The 25,884-nt window shown below is 36.0% G+C and overlaps 67 non-coding genes and 2 pseudogenes across 67 annotated transcripts; all 69 read left to right on the plus strand.

The window, feature by feature from the left end:
• Window positions 1-5,346: 5,346 nt before the first annotated feature.
• Window positions 5,347-5,469, plus strand: LOC123911877 (annotated as a pseudogene).
• A 172-nt stretch (window positions 5,470-5,641) lies between these two features.
• On the plus strand, window positions 5,642-5,760 carry LOC123911836. The gene has a single exon (XR_006810748.1). It is a non-coding gene; the product is annotated as a 5S ribosomal RNA (ribosomal RNA).
• A 172-nt stretch (window positions 5,761-5,932) lies between these two features.
• Window positions 5,933-6,051, plus strand: LOC123912440. The gene has a single exon (XR_006811327.1). It is a non-coding gene; the product is annotated as a 5S ribosomal RNA (ribosomal RNA).
• Window positions 6,052-6,223: 172 nt separating this feature from the next.
• Window positions 6,224-6,342, plus strand: LOC123912519. Its single transcript, XR_006811404.1, has one exon. It is a non-coding gene; the product is annotated as a 5S ribosomal RNA (ribosomal RNA).
• Window positions 6,343-6,514: 172 nt separating this feature from the next.
• LOC123911791 lies at window positions 6,515-6,633 on the plus strand. Its single transcript, XR_006810698.1, has one exon. It is a non-coding gene; the product is annotated as a 5S ribosomal RNA (ribosomal RNA).
• Window positions 6,634-6,806: 173 nt separating this feature from the next.
• LOC123912262 lies at window positions 6,807-6,925 on the plus strand. Its single transcript, XR_006811160.1, has one exon. It is a non-coding gene; the product is annotated as a 5S ribosomal RNA (ribosomal RNA).
• Window positions 6,926-7,098: 173 nt separating this feature from the next.
• LOC123912475 lies at window positions 7,099-7,217 on the plus strand. The gene has a single exon (XR_006811360.1). It is a non-coding gene; the product is annotated as a 5S ribosomal RNA (ribosomal RNA).
• Window positions 7,218-7,389: 172 nt separating this feature from the next.
• On the plus strand, window positions 7,390-7,508 carry LOC123912350. Its single transcript, XR_006811243.1, has one exon. It is a non-coding gene; the product is annotated as a 5S ribosomal RNA (ribosomal RNA).
• A 172-nt stretch (window positions 7,509-7,680) lies between these two features.
• On the plus strand, window positions 7,681-7,799 carry LOC123911724. The gene has a single exon (XR_006810631.1). It is a non-coding gene; the product is annotated as a 5S ribosomal RNA (ribosomal RNA).
• A 173-nt stretch (window positions 7,800-7,972) lies between these two features.
• On the plus strand, window positions 7,973-8,091 carry LOC123912400. The gene has a single exon (XR_006811290.1). It is a non-coding gene; the product is annotated as a 5S ribosomal RNA (ribosomal RNA).
• A 174-nt stretch (window positions 8,092-8,265) lies between these two features.
• LOC123912430 lies at window positions 8,266-8,384 on the plus strand. Its single transcript, XR_006811318.1, has one exon. It is a non-coding gene; the product is annotated as a 5S ribosomal RNA (ribosomal RNA).
• Window positions 8,385-8,557: 173 nt separating this feature from the next.
• On the plus strand, window positions 8,558-8,676 carry LOC123911748. The gene has a single exon (XR_006810654.1). It is a non-coding gene; the product is annotated as a 5S ribosomal RNA (ribosomal RNA).
• Window positions 8,677-8,849: 173 nt separating this feature from the next.
• On the plus strand, window positions 8,850-8,968 carry LOC123912476. The gene has a single exon (XR_006811361.1). It is a non-coding gene; the product is annotated as a 5S ribosomal RNA (ribosomal RNA).
• A 173-nt stretch (window positions 8,969-9,141) lies between these two features.
• LOC123911825 lies at window positions 9,142-9,260 on the plus strand. Its single transcript, XR_006810737.1, has one exon. It is a non-coding gene; the product is annotated as a 5S ribosomal RNA (ribosomal RNA).
• Window positions 9,261-9,432: 172 nt separating this feature from the next.
• LOC123912399 lies at window positions 9,433-9,551 on the plus strand. Its single transcript, XR_006811289.1, has one exon. It is a non-coding gene; the product is annotated as a 5S ribosomal RNA (ribosomal RNA).
• A 173-nt stretch (window positions 9,552-9,724) lies between these two features.
• Window positions 9,725-9,843, plus strand: LOC123912228. Its single transcript, XR_006811122.1, has one exon. It is a non-coding gene; the product is annotated as a 5S ribosomal RNA (ribosomal RNA).
• Window positions 9,844-10,015: 172 nt separating this feature from the next.
• Window positions 10,016-10,134, plus strand: LOC123911749. The gene has a single exon (XR_006810655.1). It is a non-coding gene; the product is annotated as a 5S ribosomal RNA (ribosomal RNA).
• Window positions 10,135-10,306: 172 nt separating this feature from the next.
• Window positions 10,307-10,425, plus strand: LOC123912331. The gene has a single exon (XR_006811225.1). It is a non-coding gene; the product is annotated as a 5S ribosomal RNA (ribosomal RNA).
• A 173-nt stretch (window positions 10,426-10,598) lies between these two features.
• LOC123912383 lies at window positions 10,599-10,717 on the plus strand. Its single transcript, XR_006811274.1, has one exon. It is a non-coding gene; the product is annotated as a 5S ribosomal RNA (ribosomal RNA).
• Window positions 10,718-10,889: 172 nt separating this feature from the next.
• On the plus strand, window positions 10,890-11,008 carry LOC123911813. The gene has a single exon (XR_006810723.1). It is a non-coding gene; the product is annotated as a 5S ribosomal RNA (ribosomal RNA).
• A 173-nt stretch (window positions 11,009-11,181) lies between these two features.
• Window positions 11,182-11,300, plus strand: LOC123912390. The gene has a single exon (XR_006811281.1). It is a non-coding gene; the product is annotated as a 5S ribosomal RNA (ribosomal RNA).
• Window positions 11,301-11,473: 173 nt separating this feature from the next.
• LOC123912384 lies at window positions 11,474-11,592 on the plus strand. Its single transcript, XR_006811275.1, has one exon. It is a non-coding gene; the product is annotated as a 5S ribosomal RNA (ribosomal RNA).
• A 172-nt stretch (window positions 11,593-11,764) lies between these two features.
• LOC123911856 lies at window positions 11,765-11,901 on the plus strand (annotated as a pseudogene).
• Window positions 11,902-12,074: 173 nt separating this feature from the next.
• On the plus strand, window positions 12,075-12,193 carry LOC123912441. Its single transcript, XR_006811328.1, has one exon. It is a non-coding gene; the product is annotated as a 5S ribosomal RNA (ribosomal RNA).
• A 173-nt stretch (window positions 12,194-12,366) lies between these two features.
• Window positions 12,367-12,485, plus strand: LOC123912386. The gene has a single exon (XR_006811277.1). It is a non-coding gene; the product is annotated as a 5S ribosomal RNA (ribosomal RNA).
• A 172-nt stretch (window positions 12,486-12,657) lies between these two features.
• LOC123911814 lies at window positions 12,658-12,776 on the plus strand. Its single transcript, XR_006810724.1, has one exon. It is a non-coding gene; the product is annotated as a 5S ribosomal RNA (ribosomal RNA).
• Window positions 12,777-12,949: 173 nt separating this feature from the next.
• LOC123912391 lies at window positions 12,950-13,068 on the plus strand. The gene has a single exon (XR_006811282.1). It is a non-coding gene; the product is annotated as a 5S ribosomal RNA (ribosomal RNA).
• Window positions 13,069-13,240: 172 nt separating this feature from the next.
• Window positions 13,241-13,359, plus strand: LOC123911782. Its single transcript, XR_006810687.1, has one exon. It is a non-coding gene; the product is annotated as a 5S ribosomal RNA (ribosomal RNA).
• Window positions 13,360-13,531: 172 nt separating this feature from the next.
• LOC123911764 lies at window positions 13,532-13,651 on the plus strand. Its single transcript, XR_006810669.1, has one exon. It is a non-coding gene; the product is annotated as a 5S ribosomal RNA (ribosomal RNA).
• Window positions 13,652-13,823: 172 nt separating this feature from the next.
• LOC123912410 lies at window positions 13,824-13,942 on the plus strand. Its single transcript, XR_006811300.1, has one exon. It is a non-coding gene; the product is annotated as a 5S ribosomal RNA (ribosomal RNA).
• Window positions 13,943-14,115: 173 nt separating this feature from the next.
• LOC123911839 lies at window positions 14,116-14,234 on the plus strand. The gene has a single exon (XR_006810752.1). It is a non-coding gene; the product is annotated as a 5S ribosomal RNA (ribosomal RNA).
• Window positions 14,235-14,407: 173 nt separating this feature from the next.
• On the plus strand, window positions 14,408-14,526 carry LOC123912423. Its single transcript, XR_006811311.1, has one exon. It is a non-coding gene; the product is annotated as a 5S ribosomal RNA (ribosomal RNA).
• A 172-nt stretch (window positions 14,527-14,698) lies between these two features.
• On the plus strand, window positions 14,699-14,817 carry LOC123911815. The gene has a single exon (XR_006810725.1). It is a non-coding gene; the product is annotated as a 5S ribosomal RNA (ribosomal RNA).
• A 173-nt stretch (window positions 14,818-14,990) lies between these two features.
• Window positions 14,991-15,110, plus strand: LOC123911727. The gene has a single exon (XR_006810634.1). It is a non-coding gene; the product is annotated as a 5S ribosomal RNA (ribosomal RNA).
• A 172-nt stretch (window positions 15,111-15,282) lies between these two features.
• LOC123912413 lies at window positions 15,283-15,401 on the plus strand. The gene has a single exon (XR_006811301.1). It is a non-coding gene; the product is annotated as a 5S ribosomal RNA (ribosomal RNA).
• Window positions 15,402-15,574: 173 nt separating this feature from the next.
• On the plus strand, window positions 15,575-15,693 carry LOC123911780. Its single transcript, XR_006810684.1, has one exon. It is a non-coding gene; the product is annotated as a 5S ribosomal RNA (ribosomal RNA).
• A 172-nt stretch (window positions 15,694-15,865) lies between these two features.
• LOC123911816 lies at window positions 15,866-15,984 on the plus strand. Its single transcript, XR_006810727.1, has one exon. It is a non-coding gene; the product is annotated as a 5S ribosomal RNA (ribosomal RNA).
• A 173-nt stretch (window positions 15,985-16,157) lies between these two features.
• LOC123912392 lies at window positions 16,158-16,276 on the plus strand. Its single transcript, XR_006811283.1, has one exon. It is a non-coding gene; the product is annotated as a 5S ribosomal RNA (ribosomal RNA).
• Window positions 16,277-16,448: 172 nt separating this feature from the next.
• On the plus strand, window positions 16,449-16,567 carry LOC123911783. The gene has a single exon (XR_006810688.1). It is a non-coding gene; the product is annotated as a 5S ribosomal RNA (ribosomal RNA).
• A 172-nt stretch (window positions 16,568-16,739) lies between these two features.
• On the plus strand, window positions 16,740-16,859 carry LOC123911766. The gene has a single exon (XR_006810671.1). It is a non-coding gene; the product is annotated as a 5S ribosomal RNA (ribosomal RNA).
• A 174-nt stretch (window positions 16,860-17,033) lies between these two features.
• LOC123912414 lies at window positions 17,034-17,152 on the plus strand. Its single transcript, XR_006811302.1, has one exon. It is a non-coding gene; the product is annotated as a 5S ribosomal RNA (ribosomal RNA).
• A 173-nt stretch (window positions 17,153-17,325) lies between these two features.
• LOC123911840 lies at window positions 17,326-17,444 on the plus strand. The gene has a single exon (XR_006810753.1). It is a non-coding gene; the product is annotated as a 5S ribosomal RNA (ribosomal RNA).
• Window positions 17,445-17,618: 174 nt separating this feature from the next.
• LOC123912485 lies at window positions 17,619-17,737 on the plus strand. The gene has a single exon (XR_006811370.1). It is a non-coding gene; the product is annotated as a 5S ribosomal RNA (ribosomal RNA).
• A 172-nt stretch (window positions 17,738-17,909) lies between these two features.
• Window positions 17,910-18,028, plus strand: LOC123912214. Its single transcript, XR_006811105.1, has one exon. It is a non-coding gene; the product is annotated as a 5S ribosomal RNA (ribosomal RNA).
• A 172-nt stretch (window positions 18,029-18,200) lies between these two features.
• LOC123911833 lies at window positions 18,201-18,319 on the plus strand. The gene has a single exon (XR_006810745.1). It is a non-coding gene; the product is annotated as a 5S ribosomal RNA (ribosomal RNA).
• A 173-nt stretch (window positions 18,320-18,492) lies between these two features.
• On the plus strand, window positions 18,493-18,611 carry LOC123912393. The gene has a single exon (XR_006811284.1). It is a non-coding gene; the product is annotated as a 5S ribosomal RNA (ribosomal RNA).
• A 172-nt stretch (window positions 18,612-18,783) lies between these two features.
• Window positions 18,784-18,902, plus strand: LOC123911784. The gene has a single exon (XR_006810689.1). It is a non-coding gene; the product is annotated as a 5S ribosomal RNA (ribosomal RNA).
• Window positions 18,903-19,074: 172 nt separating this feature from the next.
• Window positions 19,075-19,194, plus strand: LOC123911767. Its single transcript, XR_006810672.1, has one exon. It is a non-coding gene; the product is annotated as a 5S ribosomal RNA (ribosomal RNA).
• Window positions 19,195-19,366: 172 nt separating this feature from the next.
• LOC123912415 lies at window positions 19,367-19,485 on the plus strand. The gene has a single exon (XR_006811303.1). It is a non-coding gene; the product is annotated as a 5S ribosomal RNA (ribosomal RNA).
• Window positions 19,486-19,658: 173 nt separating this feature from the next.
• LOC123911841 lies at window positions 19,659-19,777 on the plus strand. The gene has a single exon (XR_006810754.1). It is a non-coding gene; the product is annotated as a 5S ribosomal RNA (ribosomal RNA).
• A 173-nt stretch (window positions 19,778-19,950) lies between these two features.
• On the plus strand, window positions 19,951-20,069 carry LOC123911725. The gene has a single exon (XR_006810632.1). It is a non-coding gene; the product is annotated as a 5S ribosomal RNA (ribosomal RNA).
• A 172-nt stretch (window positions 20,070-20,241) lies between these two features.
• LOC123911775 lies at window positions 20,242-20,360 on the plus strand. The gene has a single exon (XR_006810680.1). It is a non-coding gene; the product is annotated as a 5S ribosomal RNA (ribosomal RNA).
• Window positions 20,361-20,533: 173 nt separating this feature from the next.
• Window positions 20,534-20,652, plus strand: LOC123912332. The gene has a single exon (XR_006811226.1). It is a non-coding gene; the product is annotated as a 5S ribosomal RNA (ribosomal RNA).
• Window positions 20,653-20,825: 173 nt separating this feature from the next.
• On the plus strand, window positions 20,826-20,944 carry LOC123911810. Its single transcript, XR_006810719.1, has one exon. It is a non-coding gene; the product is annotated as a 5S ribosomal RNA (ribosomal RNA).
• Window positions 20,945-21,468: 524 nt separating this feature from the next.
• On the plus strand, window positions 21,469-21,587 carry LOC123911817. The gene has a single exon (XR_006810728.1). It is a non-coding gene; the product is annotated as a 5S ribosomal RNA (ribosomal RNA).
• A 173-nt stretch (window positions 21,588-21,760) lies between these two features.
• Window positions 21,761-21,879, plus strand: LOC123911726. Its single transcript, XR_006810633.1, has one exon. It is a non-coding gene; the product is annotated as a 5S ribosomal RNA (ribosomal RNA).
• Window positions 21,880-22,052: 173 nt separating this feature from the next.
• LOC123912486 lies at window positions 22,053-22,171 on the plus strand. The gene has a single exon (XR_006811371.1). It is a non-coding gene; the product is annotated as a 5S ribosomal RNA (ribosomal RNA).
• Window positions 22,172-22,343: 172 nt separating this feature from the next.
• On the plus strand, window positions 22,344-22,463 carry LOC123911768. The gene has a single exon (XR_006810673.1). It is a non-coding gene; the product is annotated as a 5S ribosomal RNA (ribosomal RNA).
• Window positions 22,464-22,635: 172 nt separating this feature from the next.
• LOC123912416 lies at window positions 22,636-22,754 on the plus strand. Its single transcript, XR_006811304.1, has one exon. It is a non-coding gene; the product is annotated as a 5S ribosomal RNA (ribosomal RNA).
• Window positions 22,755-22,927: 173 nt separating this feature from the next.
• On the plus strand, window positions 22,928-23,046 carry LOC123911812. Its single transcript, XR_006810722.1, has one exon. It is a non-coding gene; the product is annotated as a 5S ribosomal RNA (ribosomal RNA).
• Window positions 23,047-23,219: 173 nt separating this feature from the next.
• LOC123911718 lies at window positions 23,220-23,337 on the plus strand. The gene has a single exon (XR_006810625.1). It is a non-coding gene; the product is annotated as a 5S ribosomal RNA (ribosomal RNA).
• A 171-nt stretch (window positions 23,338-23,508) lies between these two features.
• LOC123912473 lies at window positions 23,509-23,627 on the plus strand. The gene has a single exon (XR_006811358.1). It is a non-coding gene; the product is annotated as a 5S ribosomal RNA (ribosomal RNA).
• A 172-nt stretch (window positions 23,628-23,799) lies between these two features.
• LOC123911769 lies at window positions 23,800-23,919 on the plus strand. The gene has a single exon (XR_006810674.1). It is a non-coding gene; the product is annotated as a 5S ribosomal RNA (ribosomal RNA).
• A 172-nt stretch (window positions 23,920-24,091) lies between these two features.
• Window positions 24,092-24,210, plus strand: LOC123912417. Its single transcript, XR_006811305.1, has one exon. It is a non-coding gene; the product is annotated as a 5S ribosomal RNA (ribosomal RNA).
• Window positions 24,211-24,586: 376 nt separating this feature from the next.
• On the plus strand, window positions 24,587-24,705 carry LOC123912327. The gene has a single exon (XR_006811221.1). It is a non-coding gene; the product is annotated as a 5S ribosomal RNA (ribosomal RNA).
• Window positions 24,706-24,877: 172 nt separating this feature from the next.
• LOC123912483 lies at window positions 24,878-24,996 on the plus strand. Its single transcript, XR_006811368.1, has one exon. It is a non-coding gene; the product is annotated as a 5S ribosomal RNA (ribosomal RNA).
• A 174-nt stretch (window positions 24,997-25,170) lies between these two features.
• On the plus strand, window positions 25,171-25,289 carry LOC123912484. The gene has a single exon (XR_006811369.1). It is a non-coding gene; the product is annotated as a 5S ribosomal RNA (ribosomal RNA).
• Window positions 25,290-25,462: 173 nt separating this feature from the next.
• LOC123912418 lies at window positions 25,463-25,581 on the plus strand. The gene has a single exon (XR_006811306.1). It is a non-coding gene; the product is annotated as a 5S ribosomal RNA (ribosomal RNA).
• Window positions 25,582-25,754: 173 nt separating this feature from the next.
• On the plus strand, window positions 25,755-25,873 carry LOC123912518. The gene has a single exon (XR_006811403.1). It is a non-coding gene; the product is annotated as a 5S ribosomal RNA (ribosomal RNA).
• Window positions 25,874-25,884: the final 11 nt, after the last annotated feature.

The raw sequence follows: 25,884 nt of genomic DNA on the forward strand, positions 1-25,884 counted from the left end.
CCAATACAAGACTATTAGAGTAAATTTTAGAATTGATGAAATATGATTATTTTGATAAGTGAAAATAAAATATATTTTACCATGAGTTTGAGGTATTTGATTGTGGTTTATTTTAGAAAGTTTAATTTTAGTTATTAAGAATATGATTGAATACTTTTAGTTGGAAAATATAGCACACACTTGCTGCAAATATAAATAGATTATTTTTCAAAAGAAAAAGTATGAGTAGATTTTATTTTTTTTAGAAAAGAAAAAGTGAGTAGATTTAGAGTTAGTTGTAAGAACTATAGTTGACAAAAGAATTTCTATTGGATAGTATGGTTAAGGGAAGATATCTAAGTAAGTATGAAGACTTGAGCTTCAGATAATGATATAGTAAATAATAAGTTTTGAGGAGAGTAAAACAATATAAGTGGAGGTTTTAATATCAAAATGGTGTTGTGGTTTAAGTTGAGTGGTTCACTTTGGAATAGTGGAGAAGATATAGTAGGTATATATCAATCTTTATTTTAGTTTTGGATGAAACTTTAGTTTCTACCAAGATAGAATTATAGTAAAAGCATGACTAATCTTTTGATATAATTTAATGGTATAGAAAGAGTTTGGGTGGTATATAGGAAAAACATCTCAGCTTATACATAAATTGTTCTACCTTCAGTTGGATTTGGTTAGTGGAAGGGAGATTGGTTTTTTTTTTTTTGGATTTATTGATTCTTAGATTATTTATACCGAGTGTAGGAAGAAAAAAAAAAAAGAAGTTGGAGACTGAAAAATATTGATCGGATTATGAATTTTGATTTAGATATTAGAAATTTTCAATATATAGTATTGTGATTAATTTTGCAAGTGTAGAATGAACTTGTGTGACATATAAGTTTGAAACTTTAGCTTTATATATCAGAGATAAGAAAGTTGAAAGTATAGTGATTGGACTAGGAACTTTATTTGTAGATTAGAAAATTGCTAAGATTTAGAAATGTAGTTAAGATATAAATACATAAATTTTTGAAGATAAATGTGAATTCAAAAATTAGTTATGGAAGTTGAACTTATAGGAATGAATTTTATAACTAGTATAGAGAATAGTGATAGTTAAGTTTTGATTACACTATATGATGTTTGAAAGACCTATATCTAATGTTAAGAATAGTAAATAGTACTATGGTCGCTAATATTCAATGTCAAGAACGGTAATGATAATATGATTTTAGTGTTAAGATAAATGATTTTTTTAAAGATTATTAATAGTAGACTAGAAATAGTGAAGTCAAAATTTTTTATGATAAGTTTACTAGGTAGGTAGGGCTGTACTTGAAGTTTGATCTTTTTGGGATGAGTTTAGATTTTAAATGTGTATAAAAGAAATTTTTAAGTTTTGATTGTAATTTTAGCAAGGCTATAGAAAATCATAGGAACATGATATATTAAAAGTTAAGTCTATTATATTTTTCAAATGAATTCTTAGAGAAGTATCTATCTTTATTATTATTATTTTTGGGTAAGGAGATCATGTACATATGCTATTAATTATATAATTCGAAGTAACTAAATTTTTCTAACTATAAGATAGTTGTCATAAATTTCTTTCATTACAAATTTCGAGGACGAAATTTTTTTAAGAGGGGTAGTAATGTAACACCCCAAATTTTATAAACTAGTATTTTCTTTATATTATTAATTTAAGTATTTTTATAAAATAAATTTGATGATTTAGTTATATTTTTATAATAGTTTGTGAAAATAATACATTCAATGAGTAATCAATACCATGTTAGTTCTAGTTACGTGTCTAAAGTATGAGAATGTTTAAGTAATTATTTTCTTGAAAATGAATTTTAGATAAAGAAAATCTATAAATCTAATCTATTAATTTGACGTAATTAAGTTATGGTTGAAATTTTAGAACTAGCAGTGTAAAAGTACACACCATTAAATAGTTTATAAAAATATGACATTGTGATATTCTAATATTTCCGAATTATTTTATGTGCGCTTTGATAGTATATTTATCTTGTGTAGACTGATAATTAATATTTTCTCTAGATTGTGAATTTAAGAAAAGTAATTTTAGAAATTAATCATGAAATATTTTAGTAGGCTATGATAAAAGTTTGGGCTTAAAATTCTACCGAATTTCGGACAGTGGGTAACTCGATAGTATAAATTTATATCGCTGAAAAAGAAAAGAAAAACATCTTTTAGACCAGAAAAATATCTATGTTATTAAAATTAAATGAAAAATAAAATGAAAGATTAAGAGATAAGCATGCATTTAATTTTAAGATAGGAATTACACCTATGCATCATCGTGGCTTAATTTTCCTCCACAAGTATAAGTGAAAACGTGGGCTTTAGTGAAAGTAAAAATGTGGCCTTTCAATTCACCATATAGAGGTAAAGTGGAACCACTATAAATAGGACACTAACCCTTCCTATTTTGCACACAACCATCACTCTCGGCAACCTGCTTACTGAAGGTCAAGCTCTTAACTTTTCTTCCATTATGCTATTAGTCTAACATTCTATATTGTGTTTGTTTTATTCTTTTAAGTAACTCATCTCTTTCATTCATTCTAAATATCTTTAGACACTTAGTATTTTCAATAGCTTCCAAGACTTTTAAGTAGTTACTAGCTATAGTCTTATTACTTATGAAGGAAACAGAGCACTTATGCAATTCTTCTAGTTTTTAGCTTAAGCCAACTCTATGAAAACTAAGAGTCTTTTTCCAATATTTCTAAAAACATAGCACTTACTCAAATGTTTTAGTTAACAGGTTGTCTATTTTCACTTGATTTTATATTAGCAATGAACTCATGTTTAGTACCCTTATTGATTCTTTAAGTGATCACAAGTAAAGTGTAATTATGTAACAAGTTGGTAACAAGATACTTCTAAACTTTGGATTCATATGATGAGTTGAAAGTCTTTGTTTCATTTACTATGAAACCATATACACGTATGAGAATAAGAAGTAGATGTCATGCAATTTTCTTAATTATGTTAGGTTCCTGTTCTTGCATAATTTCTTTTAATACATTAGTATTGTTAGGATTTAATTATAATTTTAGTTAGTTAAGAAATAGTTGTTTTGATGAGTTAATAGGTGTCCTAGATGAAGGTGATTGCTCGAGTTATTTTGGAAAGCTTCGAGGTAAGGGGAATCGCTAATAATAAGTTTCGATGAGCACAAGAAATGTGTTACTTGTATTTATATTATTAGTTATAACTAGGGGTGTTGTGTACTTTATATAGTAATTTATATTCATTAAGGTATATGCAAAATGTTAAATGATGAGTGATTGATTTTAGTTTGATTATATGCGTGAATAAATCTTCTACAATATATGATTTGAAAATGTTCATGTGCTTGAGTGTTATGGTGAAAAATTGAGGTTAACTCTCATAAGTTGTATGGTGAGTTTTGAGGATTAATATGTCAAGTTGATATTGACAAAGAAAATTTAAGTTGAAAAGTTGAACAGTTAATCACCTTTGATAGGTGAAGAGCAAAACAGGGTGTTTCTTACAGTACTATAATGTATGTAAGACTGAGGATAGGTTCGGCTAGGTCGCCTCAAGACCTAATGGGGATCACCGGCGTTTTGAACTCCTACCAATAGTCAGAGATAGCCACTCTGACTGGAGGAAATCATACAACCCGACGTGGTGAAACCTGACTGTGCAGGACTATCTATAATAAGGTGTAGCGCTCGGGCCAGAATGGTTGAGACATATTTGATATATGTTGATTTGCAAACAACCATGTTATGGCAGTTGAAACGGTCTTACGCTCATAATAGAGGTCTCTATGGAGTAGGTTGAATAAAGATAATACTAACCAAGTTAGAAGACTAACTTTGAGTGAAAATTATGATTGGATTTTATATACATTTTAAATGATTAAATCTCGATGTTTGATATATTTGATGATTGATATATTGGATATATTCGATTATCTTTGTTTTTGACTAATTGTTGAATTGTGATATTGATATAATGTTTTGTGCAATTCATATTTTTGTGACTATTTGACTATACGTGACTGACTATTTGACTACTTGATTCTATTTGATGTAAATACATGATTAGATACTCAGGTATGTATATATAATAGTTAAATAAATGTATATACTTGTATAATATTATGTGTAGCCTTGTGACATCATCACGATGGTAACTTGTGTACGAGTGATTCACCCCTTACAACAGTTAGTGCAGGATTCTAAGACCTCAAGTTGAAGTTCATTGAGAAAAGAAAAATGGCATTGTGAGAGACATTAAAATAAAGAACGTTAGTGCTGATTGGTGGTCTGATTTTATTTTTCGAAGTCCGAAGAGAAAAATCTCTTTGATATGTATTGATGACGTCATTGGAGTACTCTCTAGCTGACATGTATCTTAGTGTTTGACCAGCTCGTGATTATTTGTTGGTTAGAGTCTTTTGTAGGGAGTTATCTTTTATTATTTCTTATTGAAAAATTGTACGATACTTATGTGAAATGGAAATGTTTTAGATTTGAAAATCCTTTGAGCAAAATTACTAGATGATTGTTTGATATAAGTGATGCATATTATTTATGGGCTTACTTTAAATTTATATAAAGAGAATTTTGAAAACTTTCTTAAATAAAAATAATAGTACTTATATTCGAGAACATTTCTCACTTATACTTTTCCTTTACCAAAAATAAATCAGCATAATTTTATTTGCTTGTATTTAAGCATTTAAATTTGGGTAGAGAACTGTGACGCTCTTCTTTTCAGTCTCTGAAAAGGGGGTGTTACACAGAGCCTATAGAAATTTCTTCAGATGATTCTGAGGCGAAATCTGAGATTTCCTCTAAGAGTCCATCTGAATAGGATTAGGTTGTCTTTTTCTTTTGCTAATGTATTCAGAGCATATTCAGCTATTTTTAAAAAATTTAATGAAATCTGCTTGTGTTTCTGTGTTTCTTTCTTTTTGTCAAAAGCAATTTTTAATGAAAATTGAAAACGGGAAATAAAACAAATAATAGAAAAACGCAAACAAAATACGCAAGAACATTATAAACATAACCAATTTTAAAACCATAAAGGTAAAACCAATTGTTCAGAAGGAGATAAATAAAACAAACAAAAATTGAAACAACAGATAGAAGTGCTTAGAATCCTAGGGTTTCTTGAGGAGGGCTATGATGATATCGAATTTGTCATTGAGATTGTCCACTTTAGAATCCAGCTTGTCCACCTTAGTTTCAAGATTCTGATGATCAGCCCTCTGTTGCTCAATAGCTTGCTGTAATACACTCAGCTGATCTGCGTCCACTGGAGCCTTTCCTTTATCAGAGGAAGATCCACCATCCTCTGTATAACCAAGCATGAGAACTTCTTCCGCACCGGATCCCATCAGAACTCCGCAGTTAAGCGTGCTTGGGCGAGAGTAGTACTAGGATGGGTGACCTCCTGGGAATCCTTGTGTTGCACCTCTTTTTTCGATTTTTTTTTATTTCGTTTAGTTTTCACCGTGTTATAAATTTTATCTTTCAATTTTTGGCGAGATTAATGAAAAATATCGTGTTTTATTCTAGTTTCTCGGATTTCTCCAAAACTAGGCCTGAAAGATGGAAGACATATATACAATTATTCCGTATTATATATCAGGTGCGATCATACCAGCACTAATGCACCGGATCCCATCAGAACCTCGCAGTTAAGCCTGCTTAGGCGAGAGTAGTACTAGGATGGGTGACCTCCTAGGAAGTCCTTGTGTTGCACTTCTTTTTTCGATTTTTTTTATTTTCGTTTAGTTTTCACCTTGTTATAAATTTTATCGTTCAATTTTTGGCGAGATTATTGAAAAATATCGTGTTTTATTCTAGTTTCTCGGATTTCTCCAAAATTCGGCCTGAAAGATGGAAGACATATATACAATTAAACCGTATTATATAACAGGTGCGATCATACCAGCACTACTGCACCGGATCCCATCAGAACTCCGCAGTTAAGCGTGCTTGGGCGAGAGTAGTACTAGGATGGGTGACCTCCTGGGAAGTCCTTTTGTTGCACCTCTTTTTTCGATTTTTTTTAATTTCGTTTAGTTTTCACCGTGTTATAAATTTTATCGTTCAATTTTTGGCGAGATTAATGAAAAATATCGTGTTTTATTGTAGTTTCTCGGATTTCTCCAAAATTCGGCCTGAAAGATGGAAGACATATATACAATTAAACCGTATTATATATCAGGTGCGATCATACCAGCACTAATGCACCGAATCCCATCAGAACTCCGCAGTTAAGCGTGCTTGGGTGAGAGTAGTACTAGGATGGGTGACCTCCTGGGAAGTCCTTTTGTTGCACCTCTTTTTTCGATTTTTTTTAATTTCGTTTAGTTTTCACCGTGTTATAAATTTTATCGTTCAATTTTTGGCGAGATTAATGAAAAATATCGTGTTTTATTCTAGTTTCTCGGATTTCTCCAAAACTCGGCCTGAAAGATGGAAGACATATATACAATTAAACCGTATTATATATCAGGTGCGATCATACCAGCACTAATGCACCGGATCCCATCAGAACTTCGCAGTTGAGCGTGCTTGGGAGAGAGTAGTACTAGGTTGGGTGACCTCCTGGGAAGTCCTTGTGTTGCACCTCTTTTTTCGATTTTTTTTTTATTTCGTTTAGTTTTCACCGTGTTATAAATTTTATCGTTCAATTTTTGGCGAGATTAATGAAAAATATCGTGTTTTATTGTAGTTTCTCGGATTTCTCCAAAATTCGGCCTGAAAGATGGAAGACATATATACAATTAAACCGTATTATATATCAGGTGCGATCATACCAGCACTAATGCACCGGATCCCATCAGAACTCCGCAGGTAAACGTGCTTGGGCGAGAGTAGTACTAGGATGGGTGACCTCCTGGGAAGTCCTTGTGTTGCACCTCTTTTTTCGATATTTTTTTTTATTTCGTTTAGTTTTCACCGTGTTATAAATTTTATCGTTCAATTTTTGGCGAGATTAATGAAAATATCGTGTTTTATTCTAGTTTCTCGGATTTCTCCAAAATTCGGCCTGAAAGATGGAAGACATAAATACAATTAAACCGTATTGTATATCATGTGCGATCATACCAGCACTAATGCACCGGATCCCATCAGAACTCCGCAGTTAAGCGTGCTTGGGCGAGAGTAGTACTAGGATGGGTGACCTCATGGGAAGTCCTTTTGTTGCACCTCTTTTTTCGATTTTGTTTTATTTTGTTTAGTTTTCACCTTGTTATAAATTTTATCGTTCAATTTTTGGCGAGATTAATGAAAAATATCGTGTTTTATTCTAGTTTCTCGGATTTCTCCAAAATTCGGCCTGAAAGATGGAAGACATATATACAATTAAACCGTATTATATATTAGGTGCGATCATACCAGCACTAATGCACCGGATCCCATCAGAATTCCGCAGTTAAGCGTGTTTGGGCGAGAGTAGTACTAGGATGGGTGACCTCCTGGGAAGTCCTTGTGTTGCACCTCTTTTTTCGATTTTTTTTTATTTCGTTTAGTTTTCACCGTGTTATAAATTTTATCGTTCAATTTTTGGCGAGATTAATGAAAAATATCGTGTTTTATTCTAGTTTCTCGGATTTCTCCAAAATTCGGCCTGAAAGATGGAAGACATATATACAATTAAACCGTATTATATATCAGGTGCGATCATACCAGCACTAATGCACCAGATCCCATCAGAACTCCGCAGTTAAGCGTGTTTGGGCGAGAGTAGTAATATGATGGGTGACCTCCTGGGAAGTCCTTGTGTTGCACCTCTTTTTTCGATTTTTTATTTATTTCGTTTAGTTTTCACCGTGTTATAAATTTTATCGTTCAATTTTTGGCGAGATTAATGAAAAATATCGTGTTTTATTCTAGTTTCTCGGATTTCTCCAAAATTCGGCCTGAAAGATGGAAGACATAAATACAATTAAACCGTATTATATATCCGGTGCGATCATACCAGCACTAATGCACCAGATCCCATCAGAACTCCGCAGTTAAGCGTGCTTGGGCAAGAGTAGTACTAGGATGGGTGACCTCCTGGGAAGTCCTTGTGTTGCATCTCTTTTTTCGATTTTTTTTTTTATTTTGTTTAGTTTTCACCTTGTTATAAATTTTATAGTTCAATTTTTGGCGAGATTAATGAAAAATATCGTGTTTTATTCTAGTTTCTCGGATTTCTCCAAAACTCGGCCTGAAAGATGGAAGACATATATACAATTAAACCGTATTATATATCAGGTGCGATCATACCAGCACTAATGCAACGGATCCCATCAGAACTTCGCAGTTAAGCGTGCTTGGGCGAGAGTAGTACTAGGATGGGTGACCTCCTGGGAAGTCCTTGTGTTGCACCTCTTTTTTCGATTTTTTTTTATTTTCGTTTAGTTTTCACCGTGTTATAAATTTTATCGTTCAATTTTTGGCGAGATTATTGAAAAATATCGTGTTTTATTCTAGTTTCTCGGATTTCTCCAAAATTCGGCCTGAAAGATGGATGACATATATACAATTAAACCGTATTATATATCAGGTGCGATCATACCAGCACTAATGCACCGGATCCCATCAGAACTTCGCAGTTAAGCGTGCTTGGGAGAGAGTAGTACTAGGTTGGGTGACCTCCTGGGAAGTGCTTGTGTTGCACCTCTTTTTTCGATTTTTTTTTTATTTCGTTTAGTTTTCACCGTGTTATAAATTTTATCGTTCAATTTTTGGCGAGATTAATGAAAAATATCGTGTTTTATTCTAGTTTCTCGGATTTCTCCAAAATTCGGCCTGAAAGATGGAAGACTTATATACAATTAAACCGTATTATATATCAGGTGCGATCATACCATCACTAATGCACCGGATCCCATCAGAACTCCGCAGGTAAGCGTGCTTGGGCGAGAGTAGTACTAGGATGGGTGACCTCCTGGGAAGTCCTTGTGTTGCACCTCTTTTTTCGATTTTTTATTTATTTCGTTTAGTTTTCACCGTGTTATAAATTTTATCGTTCAATTTTTGGCGAGATTAATGAAAAATATCGTGTTTTATTCTAGTTTCTCGGATTTCTCCAAAATTCGGCCTGAAAGATGGAAGACTTAAATACAATTAAACCGTATAATATATCCGGTGCGATCTTACCAGCACTAATGCACCGGATCCCATCAGAACTCCGTAGTTAAGCGAGCTTGGGCGAGAGTAGTATTAGGATGGGTGACCTCCTGGGAAGTCCTTTTGTTGCACCTCTTTTTTCGATTTTGTTTTATTTTGTTTAGTTTTCACCTTGTTATAAATTTTATCGTTCAATTTTTGGCTAGATTAATGAAAAATATCGTGTTTTATTCTAGTTTCTCGGATTTCTCCAAAATTTGGCCTGAAAGATGGAAGACATATATACAATTAAACCGTATTATATATCAGGTGCGATCATACCAGCACTACTGCACTGGATCCCATCAGAACTCCGCAGTTAAGCGTGTTTGGGCGAGAGTAGTACTAGGATGGGTGACCTCCTGGGAAGTCCTTGTGTTGCACCTCTTTTTTCGATTTTTTATTTATTTCGTTTAGTTTTCTCCGTTTTATAAATTTTATCGTTCAATTTTTGGCGAGATTAATGAAAAATATCGTGTTTTATTCTAGTTTCTCGGATTTCTCCAAAACTCGGCCTGAAAGATGGAAGACATATATACAATTAAACCGTATTATATATCAGGTGCGATCATACCAGCACTAATGCACCGGATCCCATCAGAACTTCGCAGTTAAGCGTGCTTGGGCGAGAGTAGTACTAGGATGGGTGACCTCCTGGGAAGTCCTTGTGTTGCACCTCTTTTTTCGATTTTTTTTATTTTCGTTTAGTTTTCACCGTGTTATAAATTTTATCGTTCAATTTTTGGCGAGATTATTGAAAAATATCGTGTTTTATTCTAGTTTCTCGGATTTCTCCAAAATTCGGCCTGAAAGATGGAAGACATATATACAATTAAACCGTATTATATATCAGGTGCGATCATACCAGCACTAATGCACCGGATCCCATCAGAACTTCGCAGTTAAGCGTGCTTGGGAGAGAGTAGTACTAGGTTGGGTGACCTCCTGGGAAGTGCTTGTGTTGCACCTCTTTTTTCAATTTTTTTTTATTTCGTTTAGTTTTCACCGTGTTATAAATTTTATCGATCAATTTTTGGCGAGATTAATGAAAAATATCGTGTTTTATTCTAGTTTCTCGGATTTTTCCAAAATTCGGCCTGAAAGATGGAAGACATATATGCAATTAAACCGTATTATATATCAGGTGCGATCATACCAGCACTAATGCACCGGATCCCATCAGAACTCCGCAGGTAAGCGTGCTTGGGCGAGAGTAGTACTAGGATGGGTGGCCTCCTGGGAAGTCCTTGTGTTGCACCTCTTTTTTCGATTTTTTATTTATTTCGTTTAGTTTTCACCGTGTTATAAATTTTATCGTTCAATTTTTGGTGAGATTAATGAAAAATATCGTGTTTTATTCTAGTTTCTCGGATTTCTCCAAAACTCGGCCTGAAAGATGGAAGACATATATACAATTAAACCGTATTATATATCAGGTGCGATCATACCAGCACTAATGCATCGGATCCCATCAGAACTTCGCAGTTAAGCGTGCTTGGGCGAGAGTAGTACTAGGATGGGTGACCTCCTGGGAAGTCCTTGTGTTGCACCTCTTTTTTCGATTTTTTTTATTTTCGTTTAGTTTTCACCGTGTTATAAATTTTATCGTTCAATTTTTGGCGAGATTATTGAAAAATATCGTGTTTTATTCTAGTTTCTCGGATTTCTCCAAAATTCGGCCTGAAAGATAGAAGACATATATACAATTAAACCGTATTATATATCAGGTGCGATCATACCAGCACTAATGCACCGGATCCCATCAGAACTTCGCAGTTAAGCGTTCTTGGGAGAGAGTAGTACTAGGTTGGGTGACCTCCTGGGAAGTGCTTGTGTTGCACCTCTTTTTTCGATTTTTTTTTTATTTCGTTTAGTTTTCACCGTGTTATAAATTTTATCGATCAATTTTTGGCGAGATTAATGAAAAATATCGTGTTTTATTCTAGTTTCTCGGATATCTCCAAAATTCGGCCTGAAAGACGGAAGACATATATACAATTAAACCGTATTATATATCAGGTGCGATCATACCAGCACTAATGCACCGGATCCCATCAGAACTCCGCAGGTAAGCGTGCCTGGGCGAGAGTAGTACTAGGATGGGTGGCCTCCTGGGAAGTCCTTGTGTTGCACCTCTTTTTTCGATTTTTTATTTATTTCGTTTAGTTTTCACCGTGTTATAAATTTTATCGTTCAATTTTTGGTTAGATTAATGAAAAATATCGTGTTTTATTCTAGTTTCTCGGATTTCTCCAAAACTCGGCCTGAAAGATGGAAGACATATATACAATTAAACCGTATTATATATCAGGTGCGATCATACCAGCACTAATGCATCGGATCCCATCAGAACTTCGCAGTTAAGCGTGCTTGGGCGAGAGTAGTACTAGGATGGGTGACCTCCTGGGAAGTCCTTGTGTTGCACCTCTTTTTTCGATTTTTTTTATTTTCGTTTAGTTTTCACCGTGTTATAAATTTTATCGTTCAATTTTTGGCGAGATTATTGAAAAATATCGTGTTTTATTCTAGTTTCTCGGATTTCTCCAAAATTCGGCCTGAAAGATAGAAGACATATATACAATTAAACCGTATTATATATCAGGTGCGATCATACCAGCACTAATGCACCGGATCCCATCAGAACTTCGCAGTTAAGCAGAGAGTAGTAAGCGGGAATTCTTGGGAGAGAGTAGTACTAGGTTGGGTGACCTCCTGGGAAGTGCTTGTGTTGCACCTCTTTTTTCGATTTTTTTTTTATTTCGTTTAGTTTTCACCGTGTTATAAATTTTATCGATCAATTTTTGGCGAGATTAATGAAAAATATCGTGTTTTATTCTAGTTTCTCGGATATCTCCAAAATTCGGCCTGAAAGACGGAAGACATATATACAATTAAACCGTATTATATATCAGGTGCGATCATACCAGCACTAATGCACCGGATCCCATCAGAACTCCGCAGGTAAGCGTGCCTGGGCGAGAGTAGTACTAGGATGGGTGGCCTCCTGGGAAGTCCGTGTGTTGCACCTCTTTTTTCGATTTTTTATTTATTTCGTTTAGTTTTCACCGTGTTATAAATTTTATCGTTCAATTTTTGGTTAGATTAATGAAAAATATCGTGTTTTATTCTAGTTTCTCGGATTTCTCCAAAACTCGGCCTGAAAGATGGAAGACATATATACAATTAAACCGTATTATATATCAGGTGCGATCATACCAGCACTAATGCATCGGATCCCATCAGAACTTCGCAGTTAAGCGTGCTTGGGCGAGAGTAGTACTAGGATGGGTGACCTCCTGGGAAGTCCTTGTGTTGCACCTCTTTTTTCGATTTTTTTTATTTTCGTTTAGTTTTCACCGTGTTATAAATTTTATCGTTCAATTTTTGGCGAGATTATTGAAAAATATCGTGTTTTATTCTAGTTTCTCGGATTTCTCCAAAATTCGGCCTGAAAGATAGAAGACATATATACAATTAAACCGTATTATATATCAGGTGCGATCATACCAGCACTAATGCACCGGATCCCATCAGAACTTCGCAGTTAAGCGTTCTTGGGAGAGAGTAGTACTAGGTTGGGTGACCTCCTGGGAAGTGCTTGTGTTGCACCTCTTTTTTCGATTTTTTTTTTATTTCGTTTAGTTTTCACCGTGTTATAAATTTTATCGATCAATTTTTGGCGAGATTAATGAAAAATATCGTGTTTTATTCTAGTTTCTCGGATATCTCCAAAATTCGGCCTGAAAGACGGAAGACATATATACAATTAAACCGTATTATATATCAGGTGCGATCATACCAGCACTAATGCACCGGATCCCATCAGAACTCCGCAGGTAAGCGTGCCTGGGCGAGAGTAGTACTAGGATGGGTGGCCTCCTGGGAAGTCCTTGTGTTGCACCTCTTTTTTTGATTTTTTTTGATTTCGTTTAGTTTTCACCGTGTTATAAATTTTATCGTTCAATTTTTGGCGAGATTAATGAAAAATATCGTGTTTTATTCTAGTTTCTCGGATTTCTCCAAAATTCGGCCTGAAAGATGGAAGACATAAATACAATTAAACCGTATTATATATCCGGTCCGATCATACCAGCACTAATGCACCGGATCCCATCAGAACTCCGCAGTTAAGCGTGCTTGGGCGAGAGTAGTACTAGGATGGGTGACCTCCTGGGAAGTCCTTTTGTTGCACCTCTTTTTTCGATTTTGTTTTATTTTGTTTAGTTTTCACCTTGTTATAAATTTTATCGTTCAATTTTTGGCGAGATTAATGAAAAATATCGTGTTTTATTCTAGTTTCTCGGATTTCTCCAAAATTCGGCCTGAAAGATGGAAGACATATATACAATTAAACCGTATTATATATCAGGTGCGATCATACTAGCACTAATGCACCGGATCCCATCAGAATTCCGCAGTTAAGCGTGTTTGGGCGAGAGTAGTACTAGGATGGGTGACCTCCTGGGAAGTCCCTTGTGTTGCACCTCTTTTTTCGATTTTTTTTTATTTCGTTTAGTTTTCACCGTGTTATAAATTTTATCGTTCAATTTTTGGCGAGATTAATGAAAAATATCGTGTTTTATTCTAGTTTCTCGGATTTCTCCAAAATTCGGCCTGAAAGATGGAAGACATATATACAATTAAACCGTATTATATATCAAGTGCGATCATACCAGCACTAATGCACCGGATCCCATCAGAACTCCGCAGTTAAGTGTGTTTGGGCGAGAGTAGTACTAGGATGGGTGACCTCCTGGGAAGTCCTTGTGTTGCACCTCTTTTTTCGATTATTTATTTATTTCGTTTAGTTTTCACCGTGTTATAAATTTTATCGTTCAATTTTTGGCGAGATTAATGAAAAATATCGTGTTTTATTCTAGTTTCTCGGATTTCTCCAAAATTTGGCCTGAAAGATGGAAGACATAAATACAATTAAGCCGTATTATATATCCGGTGCGATCATACCAGCACTAATGCACCAGATCAGATCAGAACTCCGCAGTTAAGCGTGCTTGGGCGAGACTAGTACTAGGATGGGTGACCTCCTGGAAAGTCCTTGTGTTACATCTCTTTTTTCGATTTTTTTTTTATTTTGTTTAGTTTTCACCCAGTTATAAATTTTATCGTTCAACTTTTGGCGAGATTAATGAAAAATATCGTGTTTTATTCTAGTTTCTCAGATTTCTCCAAAATTCGGCCTGAAAGATGGAAGACATATATACAATTAAACCGTATCATATATCCGGTGCGATCATACCAGCACTAATGCAACGGATCCCATCAGAACTCCGCAGTTAAGCGTGCTTGGGCGAGAGTAGTACTAGGATGGGTGACCTCCTGGGAAGTCCTTGTGTTGCACCTCTTTTTTCGATTTTTTTTATTTTCGTTTAGTTTTCACCGTGTTATAAATTTTATCGTTCAATTTTTGGCGAGATTATTGAAAAATATCGTGTTTTATTCTAGTTTCTCGGATTTCTCCAAAATTCGGCCTGAAAGATAGAAGACATATATACAATTAAACCGTATTATATATCAGGTGCGATCATACCAGCACTAATGCACCGGATCCCATCAGAACTTCGCAGTTAAGCGTTCTTGGGAGAGAGTAGTACTAGGTTGGGTGACCTCCTGGGAAGTGCTTGTGTTGCACCTCTTTTTTCGATTTTTTTTTTATTTCGTTTAGTTTTCACCGTGTTATAAATTTTATCGATCAATTTTTGGCGAGATTAATGAAAAATATCGTGTTTTATTCTAGTTTCTCGGATATCTCCAAAATTCGGCCTGAAAGACGGAAGACATATATACAATTAAACCGTATTATATATCAGGTGCGATCATACCAGCACTAATGCAACGGATCCCATCAGAACTTCGCAGTTAAGCGTGCTTGGGCGAGAGTAGTACTAGGATGGGTGACCTCCTGGGAAGTCCCTTGTGTTGCACCTCTTTTTTCGATTTTTTTTTATTTCGTTTAGTTTTCACCGTGTTATAAATTTTATCGTTCAATTTTTGGCGAGATTAATGAAAAATATCGTGTTTTATTCTAGTTTCTCGGATTTCTCCAAAATTCGGCCTGAAAGATGGAAGACATATATACAATTAAACCGTATTATATATCAAGTGCGATCATACCAGCACTAATGCACCGGATCCCATCAGAACTCCGCAGTTAAGTGTGTTTGGGCGAGAGTAGTACTAGGATGGGTGACCTCCTGGGAAGTCCTTGTGTTGCACCTCTTTTTTCGATTTTTTATTTATTTCGTTTAGTTTTCACCGTGTTATAAATTTTATCGTTCAATTTTTGGCGAGATTAATGAAAAATATCGTGTTTTATTCTAGTTTCTCGGATTTCTCCAAAATTTGGCCTGAAAGATGGAAGACATAAATACAATTAAGCCGTATTATATATCCGGTGCGATCATACCAGCACTAATGCACCAGATCAGATCAGAACTCCGCAGTTAAGCGTGCTTGGGCGAGAGTAGTACTAGGATGGGTGACCTCCTGGGAAGTCCTTGTGTTGCACCTCTTTTTTCGATTTTTTTTATTTTCGTTTAGTTTTCACCGTGTTATAAATTTTATCGTTCAATTTTTGGCGAGATTATTGAAAAATATCGTGTTTTATTCTAGTTTCTCGGATTTCTCCAAAATTCGGCCTGAAAGATAGAAGACATATATACAATTAAACCGTATTATATATCAGGTGCGATCATACCAGCACTAATGCACCGGATCCCATCAGAACTTCGCAGTTAAGCGTTCTTGGGAGAGAGTAGTACTAGGTTGGGTGACCTCCTGGGAAGTGCTTGTGTTGCACCTCTTTTTTCGATTTTTTTTTTATTTCGTTTAGTTTTCACCGTGTTATAAATTTTATCGATCAATTTTTGGCGAGATTAATGAAAAATATCGTGTTTTATTCTAGTTTCTCGGATATCTCCAAAATTCGGCCTGAAAGACGGAAGACATATATACAATTAAACCGTATTATATATCAGGTGCGATCATACCAGCACTAATGCACCGGATCCCATCAGAACTCCGCAGGTAAGCGTGCCTGGGCGAGAGTAGTACTAGGATGGGTGGCCTCCTGGGAAGTCCTTGTGTTGCACCTCTTTTTTTGATTTTTTTTGATTTCGTTTAGTTTTCACCGTGTTATAAATTTTATCGTTCAATTTTTGGCGAGATTAATGAAAAATATCGTGTTTTATTCTAGTTTCTCGGATTTCTCCAAAATTCGGCCTGAAAGATGGAAGACATAAATACAATTAAACCGTATTATATATCCGGTCCGATCATACCAGCACTAATGCACCGGATCCCATCAGAACTCCGCAGTTAAGCGTGCTTGGGCGAGAGTAGTACTAGGATGGGTGACCTCCTGGGAAGTCCTTTTGTTGCACCTCTTTTTTCGATTTTGTTTTATTTTGTTTAGTTTTCACCTTGTTATAAATTTTATCGTTCAATTTTTGGCGAGATTAATGAAAAATATCGTGTTTTATTCTAGTTTCTCGGATTTCTCCAAAATTCGGCCTGAAAGATGGAAGACATATATACAATTAAACCGTATTATATATCAGGTGCGATCATACTAGCACTAATGCACCGGATCCCATCAGAATTCCGCAGTTAAGCGTGTTTGGGCGAGAGTAGTACTAGGATGGGTGACCTCCTGGGAAGTCCCTTGTGTTGCACCTCTTTTTTCGATTTTTTTTTATTCGTCGTTTAGTTTTCACCGTGTTATAAATTTTATCGTTCAATTTTTGGCGAGATTAATGAAAAATATCGTGTTTTATTCTAGTTTCTCGGATTTCTCCAAAATTCGGCCTGAAAGATGGAAGACATATATACAATTAAACCGTATTATATATCAAGTGCGATCATACCAGCACTAATGCACCGGATCCCATCAGAACTCCGCAGTTAAGTGTGTTTGGGCGAGAGTAGTACTAGGATGGGTGACCTCCTGGGAAGTCCTTGTGTTGCACCTCTTTTTTCGATTTTTTATTTATTTCGTTTAGTTTTCACCGTGTTATAAATTTTATCGTTCAATTTTTGGCGAGATTAATGAAAAATATCGTGTTTTATTCTAGTTTCTCGGATTTCTCCAAAATTTGGCCTGAAAGATGGAAGACATAAATACAATTAAGCCGTATTATATATCCGGTGCGATCATACCAGCACTAATGCACCAGATCAGATCAGAACTCCGCAGTTAAGCGTGCTTGGGCGAGACTAGTACTAGGATGGGTGACCTCCTGGAAAGTCCTTGTGTTACATCTCTTTTTTCGATTTTTTTTTTTATTTTGTTTAGTTTTCACCCAGTTATAAATTTTATCGTTCAACTTTTGGCGAGATTAATGAAAAATATCGTGTTTTATTCTAGTTTCTCAGATTTCTCCAAAATTCGGCCTGAAAGATGGAAGACATATATACAATTAAACCGTATCATATATCCGGTGCGATCATACCAGCACTAATGCACCGGATCCCATCAGAACTCCGCAGTTAAGCGTGCTTGGGCGAGAGTAGTACTAGGATGGGTGACCTCCTGGGAAGTCCTTTTGTTGCACCTCTTTTTTCGATTTTGTTTTATTTTGTTTAGTTTTCACCTTGTTATAAATTTTATCGTTCAATTTTTGGCGAGATTAATGAAAAATATCGTGTTTTATTCTAGTTTCTCAGATTTCTCCAAAATTCGGCCTGAAAGATGGAAGACATATATACAATTAAACCGTATCATATATCCGGTGCGATCATACCAGCACTAATGCACCGGATCCCATCAGAACTCCGCAGTTAAGCGTGCTTGGGCGAGAGTAGTACTAGGATGGGTGACCTCCTGGGAAGTCCTTGTGTTGCACCTCTTTTTTCGATTTTTTTTATTTTCGTTTAGTTTTCACCGTGTTATAAATTTTATCGTTCAATTTTTGGCGAGATTATTGAAAAATATCGTGTTTTATTCTAGTTTCTCGGATTTCTCCAAAATTCGGCCTGAAAGATAGAAGACATATATACAATTAAACCGTATTATATATCAGGTGCGATCATACCAGCACTAATGCACCAGATCCCATCAGAACTTCGCAGTTAAGCGTTCTTGGGAGAGAGTAGTACTAGGTTGGGTGACCTCCTGGGAAGTGCTTGTGTTGCACCTCTTTTTTCGATTTTTTTTTTATTTCGTTTAGTTTTCACCGTGTTATAAATTTTATCGATCAATTTTTGGCGAGATTAATGAAAAATATCGTGTTTTATTCTAGTTTCTCGGATATCTCCAAAATTCGGCCTGAAAGACGGAAGACATATATACAATTAAACCGTATTATATATCAGGTGCGATCATACCAGCACTAATGCACCGGATCCCATCAGAACTCCGCAGGTAAGCGTGCCTGGGCGAGAGTAGTACTAGGATGGGTGGCCTCCTGGGAAGTCCTTGTGTTGCACCTCTTTTTTTGATTTTTTTTGATTTCGTTTAGTTTTCACCGTGTTATAAATTTTATCGTTCAATTTTTGGCGAGATTAATGAAAAATATCGTGTTTTATTCTAGTTTCTCGGATTTCTCCAAAATTCGGCCTGAAAGATGGAAGACATAAATACAATTAAACCGTATTATATATCCGGTCCGATCATACCAGCACTAATGCACCGGATCCCATCAGAACTCCGCAGTTAAGCGTGCTTGGGCGAGAGTAGTACTAGGATGGGTGACCTCCTGGGAAGTCCTTTTGTTGCACCTCTTTTTTCGATTTTGTTTTATTTTGTTTAGTTTTCACCTTGTTATAAATTTTATCGTTCAATTTTTGGCGAGATTAATGAAAAATATCGTGTTTTATTCTAGTTTCTCGGATTTCTCCAAAATTCGGCCTGAAAGATGGAAGACATATATACAATTAAACCGTATTATATATCAGGTGCGATCATACTAGCACTAATGCACCGGATCCCATCAGAATTCCGCAGTTAAGCGTGTTTGGGCGAGAGTAGTACTAGGATGGGTGACCTCCTGGGAAGTCCCTTGTGTTGCACCTCTTTTTTCGATTTTTTTTTATTTCGTTTAGTTTTCACCGTGTTATAAATTTTATCGTTCAATTTTTGGCGAGATTAATGAAAAATATCGTGTTTTATTCTAGTTTCTCGGATTTCTCCAAAATTCGGCCTGAAAGATGGAAGACATATATACAATTAAACCGTATTATATATCAAGTGCGATCATACCAGCACTAATGCACCGGATCCCATCAGAACTCCGCAGTTAAGTGTGTTTGGGCGAGAGTAGTACTAGGATGGGTGACCTCCTGGGAAGTCCTTGTGTTGCACCTCTTTTTTCGATTTTTTATTTATTTCGTTTAGTTTTCACCGTGTTATAAATTTTATCGTTCAATTTTTGGCGAGATTAATGAAAAATATCGTGTTTTATTCTAGTTTCTCGGATTTCTCCAAAATTTGGCCTGAAAGATGGAAGACATAAATACAATTAAGCCGTATTATATATCCGGTGCGATCATACCAGCACTAATGCACCAGATCAGATCAGAACTCCGCAGTTAAGCGTGCTTGGGCGAGACTAGTACTAGGATGGGTGACCTCCTGGAAAGTCCTTGTGTTACATCTCTTTTTTCGATTTTTTTTTTATTTTGTTTAGTTTTCACCCAGTTATAAATTTTATCGTTCAACTTTTGGCGAGATTAATGAAAAATATCGTGTTTTATTCTAGTTTCTCAGATTTCTCCAAAATTCGGCCTGAAAGATGGAAGACATATATACAATTAAACCGTATCATATATCCAGTGCGATCATACCAGCACTAATGCACCGGATCCCATCAGAACTCCGCAGTTAAGCGTGCTTGGGCGAGAGTAGTACTAGGATGGGTGACCTCCTGGGAAGTCCTTTTGTTGCACCTCTTTTTTCGATTTTGTTTTATTTTGTTTAGTTTTCACCTTGTTATAAATTTTATCGTTCAATTTTTGGCGAGATTAATGAAAAATATCGTGTTTTATTCTAGTTTCTCGGATTTCTCCAAAATTCGGCCTGAAAGATGGAAGACATATATACAATTAAACCGTATTATATATCAGGTGCGATCATACCAGCACTAATGCACCGGATCCCATCAGAACTTCGCAGTTAAGCGTGCTTGGGAGAGGGTAGTACTAGGTTGGGTGACCTCCTGGGAAGTGCTTGTGTTGCACCTCTTTTTTCGATTTTTTTTTTATTTCGTTTAGTTTTCACCGTGTTATAAATTTTATCGATCAATTTTTGGCGAGATTAATGAAAAATATCGTGTTTTATTCTAGTTTCTCGGATTTTTCCAAAATTCGGCCTGAAAGATGGAAGACATATATACAATTAAACCGTATTATATATCAGGTGCGATCATACCAGCACTAATGCACCGGATCCCATCAGAACTCCGCAGGTAAGCGTGCTTGGGCGAGAGTAGTACTAGGATGGGTGGCCTCCTGGGAAGTCCTTGTGTTGCACCTCTTTTTTCGATTTTTTATTTATTTCGTTTAGTTTTCACCGTGTTATAAATTTTATCGTTCAATTTTTGGCGAGATTAATGAAAAATATCGTGTTTTATTCTAGTTTCTCGGATTTCTCCAAAACTCGGCCTGAAAGATGGAAGACATATATACAATTAAACCGTATTATATATCAGGTGCGATCATACCAGCACTAATGCATCGGATCCCATCAGAACTTCGCAGTTTAACGTGCTTGGTCGAGAGTAGTACTAGGATGGGTGACCTCCTGGGAAGTCCTTGTGTTGCACCTCTTTTTTCGATTTTTTTTATTTTCGTTTAGTTTTCACCGTGTTATAAATTTTAGGCTTAACTACACATTTGGTCCCTTACGTTTATTTTAGGTTTCAATTTGGTCCCTTACGTTTAAAAAGTATCAATTTGGTCCCTTACGTTTATTTTAGGTTTCAAGTTAGTCCTTTCCGTCAATTTTGTCACATGTGGCAGTCAATTTGCACACGTGGACTGACACGTGGCACTTGGACACACTGACACGTGTACTGTTCAAACGGTGTTAGTGACAAAATTGACGGAAAGGACCAAATTGAAACCTAAAATAAACGTAAGGGACCAAATTGATACTTTTTAAACGTAAGGGACCAAATTGAAACCTAAAATAAACGTAAGGGACCAAATGTGTAGTTAAGCCTAAATTTTATCGTTCAATTTTTGGCGAGATTATTGAAAAATATCGTGTTTTATTCTAGTTTCTCGGATTTCTCCAAAATTCGGCCTGAAAGATAGAAGACATATATACAATTAAACCGTATTATATATCAGGTGCGATCATACCAGCACTAATGCACCGGATCCCATCAGAACTTCGCAGTTAAGCGTTCTTGGGAGAGAGTAGTACTAGGTTGGGTGACCTCCTGGGAAGTGCTTGTGTTGCACCTCTTTTTTCGATTTTTTTTTTATTTCGTTTAGTTTTCACCGTGTTATAAATTTTATCGATCAATTTTTGGCGAGATTAATGAAAAATATCGTGTTTTATTCTAGTTTCTCGGATATCTCCAAAATTCGGCCTGAAAGATGGAAGACATATATACAATTAAACCGTATTATATATCAGGTGCGATCATACCAGCACTAATGCACCGGATCCCATCAGAACTCCGCATGTAAGCGTGCCTGGGCGAGAGTAGTACTAGGATGGGTGGCCTCCTGGGAAGTCCTTGTGTTGCACCTCTTTTTTCGATTTTTTTTTTATTTCGTTTAGTTTTCACCGTGTTATAAATTTTATCGTTCAATTTTTGGCGAGATTAATGAAAAATATCGTGTTTTATTCTAGTTTCTCGGATTTCTCCAAAATTCGGCCTGAAAGATGGAAGACATAAATACAATTAAACCGTATTATATATCCGGTGCGATCATACCAGCACTAATGCACCGGATCCCATCAGAACTCCGCAGTTAAGCGTGCTTGGGCGAGAGTAGTACTAGGATGGGTGACCTCCTGGGAAGTCCTTTTGTTGCACCTCTTTTTTCGATTTTGTTTTATTTTGTTTAGTTTTCACCTTGTTATAAATTTTATCGTTCAATTTTTGGCGAGATTAATGAAAAATATCGTGTTTTATTCTAGTTTCTCGGATTTCTCCAAAATTCGCCCTGAAAGATGGAAGACATATATACAATTAAACCGTATTATATATCAGGTGCGATCATACTAGCACTAATGCACCGGATCCCATCAGAATTCCGCAGTTAAGCGTGTTTGGGCGAGAGTAGTACTAGGATGGGTGACCTCCTGGGAAGTCCCTTGTGTTGCACCTCTTTTTTCGATTTTTTTTTATTTCGTTTAGTTTTCACCGTGTTATAAATTTTATCGTTCAATTTTTGGCGAGATTAATGAAAAATATCGTGTTTTATTCTAGTTTCTCGGATTTCTCCAAAATTCGGCCTGAAAGATGGAAGACATATATACAATTAAACCGTATTATATATCAAGTGCGATCATACCAGCACTAATGCACCGGATCCCATCAGAACTCCGCAGTTAAGTGTGTTTGGGCGAGAGTAGTACTAGGATGGGTGACCTCCTGGGAAGTCCTTGTGTTGCACCTCTTTTTTCGATCTTTTATTTATTTCGTTTAGTTTTCACCGTGTTATAAATTTTATCGTTCAATTTTTGGCGAGATTAATGAAAAATATCGTGTTTTATTCTAGTTTCTCGGATTTCTCCAAAATTTGGCCTGAAAGATGGAAGACATAAATACAATTAAACCGTATTATATATCCGGTGCGATCATACCAGCACTAATGCACCAGATCAGATCAGAACTCCGCAGTTAAGCGTGCTTGGGCGAGACTAGTACTAGGATGGGTGACCTCCTGGGAAGTCCTTGTGTTGCATCTCTTTTTTCGATTTTTTTTTTATTTTGTTTAGTTTTCACCCAGTTATAAATTTTATCGTTCAACTTTTGGCGAGATTAATGAAAAATATCGTGTTTTATTCTAGTTTCTCAGATTTCTCCAAAATTCGGCCTGAAAGATGGAAGACATATATACAATTAAACCGTATCATATATCAGGTGCGATCATACCAGCACTACTGCACTGGATCCCATCAGAACTCCGTAGTTAAGCGTGCTTGGGCGAGAGTAGTACTAGGATGGGTAACCTCCTGGGAATCCTTGTGTTGCCCCTTTTTTTTCGATTTTTTTTATTTCGTTTAGTTTTCACCGTGTTATAAATTTTATCGTTCAATTTTTGGCGAGATTAATGAAAAATATCGTGTTTTATTCTAGTTTCTCGGATTTCTCCAAAATTCGGCCTGAAAGATGGAAGACATATATACAATTAAACCGTATTATATATCAAGTGCGATCATACCAGCACTAATGCACCGGATCCCATCAGAACTCCGCAGTTAAGCGTGCTTGGGCGAGAGTAGTACTAGGATGGGTGACCTCCTGGGAAGTCCTTTTGTTGCACCTCTTTTTTCGATTTTGTTTTATTTTGTTTAGTTTTCACCTTGTTATAAATTTTATCGTTCAATTTTTGGCGAGATTAATGAAAAATATCGTGTTTTATTCTAGTTTCTCGGATTTCTCCAAAATTCGCCCTGAAAGATGGAAGACATATATACAATTAAACCGTATTATATATCAGGTGCGATCATACTAGCACTAATGCACCGGATCCCATCAGAATTCCGCAGTTAAGCGTGTTTGGGCGAGAGTAGTACTAGGATGGGTGACCTCCTGGGAAGTCCCTTGTGTTGCACCTCTTTTTTCGATTTTTTTTTATTTCGTTTAGTTTTCACCGTGTTATAAATTTTATCGTTCAATTTTTGGCGAGATTAATGAAAAATATCGTGTTTTATTCTAGTTTCTCGGATTTCTCCAAAATTCGGCCTGAAAGATGGAAGACATATATACAATTAAACCGTATTATATATCAAGTGCGATCATACCAGCACTAATGCACCGGATCCCATCAGAACTCCGCAGTTAAGTGTGTTTGGGCGAGAGTAGTACTAGGATGGGTGACCTCCTGGGAAGTCCTTGTGTTGCACCTCTTTTTTCGATCTTTTATTTATTTCGTTTAGTTTTCACCGTGTTATAAATTTTATCGTTCAATTTTTGGCGAGATTAATGAAAAATATCGTGTTTTATTCTAGTTTCTCGGATTTCTCCAAAATTTGGCCTGAAAGATGGAAGACATAAATACAATTAAACCGTATTATATATCCGGTGCGATCATACCAGCACTAATGCACCAGATCAGATCAGAACTCCGCAGTTAAGCGTGCTTGGGCGAGACTAGTACTATTATCGATCAATTTTTGGCGAGATTAATGAAAAATATCGTGTTTTATTCTAGTTTCTCGGATATCTCCAAAATTCGGCCTGAAAGATGGAAGACATATATACAATTAAACCGTATTATATATCAGGTGCGATCATACCAGCACTAATGCACCGGATCCCATCAGAACTCCGCAGTTAAGCGTGCTTGGGCGAGAGTAGTACTAGGATGGGTGACCTCCTGGGAAGTCCTTTTGTTGCACCTCTTTTTTCGATTTTGTTTTATTTTGTTTAGTTTTCACCTTGTTATAAATTTTATTGTTCAATTTTTGGCGAGATTAATGAAAAATATCGTGTTTTATTCTAGTTTCTCGGATTTCTCCAAAATTCGGCCTGAAAGATGGAAGACATATATACAATTAAACCGTATTATATATCAGGTGCGATCATACTAGCACTAATGCACCGGATCCCATCAGAATTCCGCAGTTAAGCGTGTTTGGGCGAGAGTAGTACTAGGATGGGTGACCTCCTGGGAAGTCCTTGTGTTGCACCTCTTTTTTCGATTTTTTTTTTTATTTCGTTTAGTTTTCACCGTGTTATAAATTTTATCGATCAATTTTTGGCGAGATTAATGAAAAATATCGTGTTTTATTCTAGTTTCTCGGATATCTCCAAAATTCGGCCTGAAAGATGGAAGACATATATACAATTAAACCGTATTATATATCAGGTGCGATCATACTAGCACTAATGCACCGGATCCCATCAGAATTCCGCAGTTAAGCGTGTTTGGGCGAGAGTAGTACTAGGATGGGTGACCTCCTGGGAAGTCCTTGTGTTGCACCTCTTTTTTCGATTTTTTATTTATTTCGTTTAGTTTTCACCGTGTTATAAATTTTATCGTTCAATTTTTGGCGAGATTAATGAAAAATATCGTGTTTTATTCTAGTTTCTCGGATTTCTCCAAAATTCGGCCTGAAAGATGGAAGACATATATACAATTAAACCGTATTATATATCAAGTGCGATCATACCAGCACTAATGCACCGGATCCCATCAGAACTCCGCAGTTAAGTGTGTTTGGGCGAGAGTAGTACTAGGATGGGTGACCTCCTGGGAAGTCCTTGTGTTGCACCTCTTTTTTCGATTTTTTATTTATTTCGTTTAGTTTTCACCGTGTTATAAATTTTATCGTTCAATTTTTGGCGAGATTAATGAAAAATATCGTGTTTTATTCTAGTTTCTCGGATTTCTCCAAAACTCGGCCTGAAAGATGGAAGACATATATACAATTAAACCATATTATATATCAGGTGCGATCATACCAGCACTAATGCACCGGATCCCATCAGAACTCCATAGGTAAGCGTGCCTGGGCGAGAGTAGTACTAGGATGGGTGGCCTCCTGGGAAGTCCTTGTGTTGCACCTCTTTTTTCGATT

Source organism: Trifolium pratense, linkage group LG2 (genome assembly GCF_020283565.1).
Source record: "Trifolium pratense cultivar HEN17-A07 linkage group LG2, ARS_RC_1.1, whole genome shotgun sequence".
NCBI lineage: Eukaryota > Viridiplantae > Streptophyta > Magnoliopsida > Fabales > Fabaceae > Trifolium > Trifolium pratense.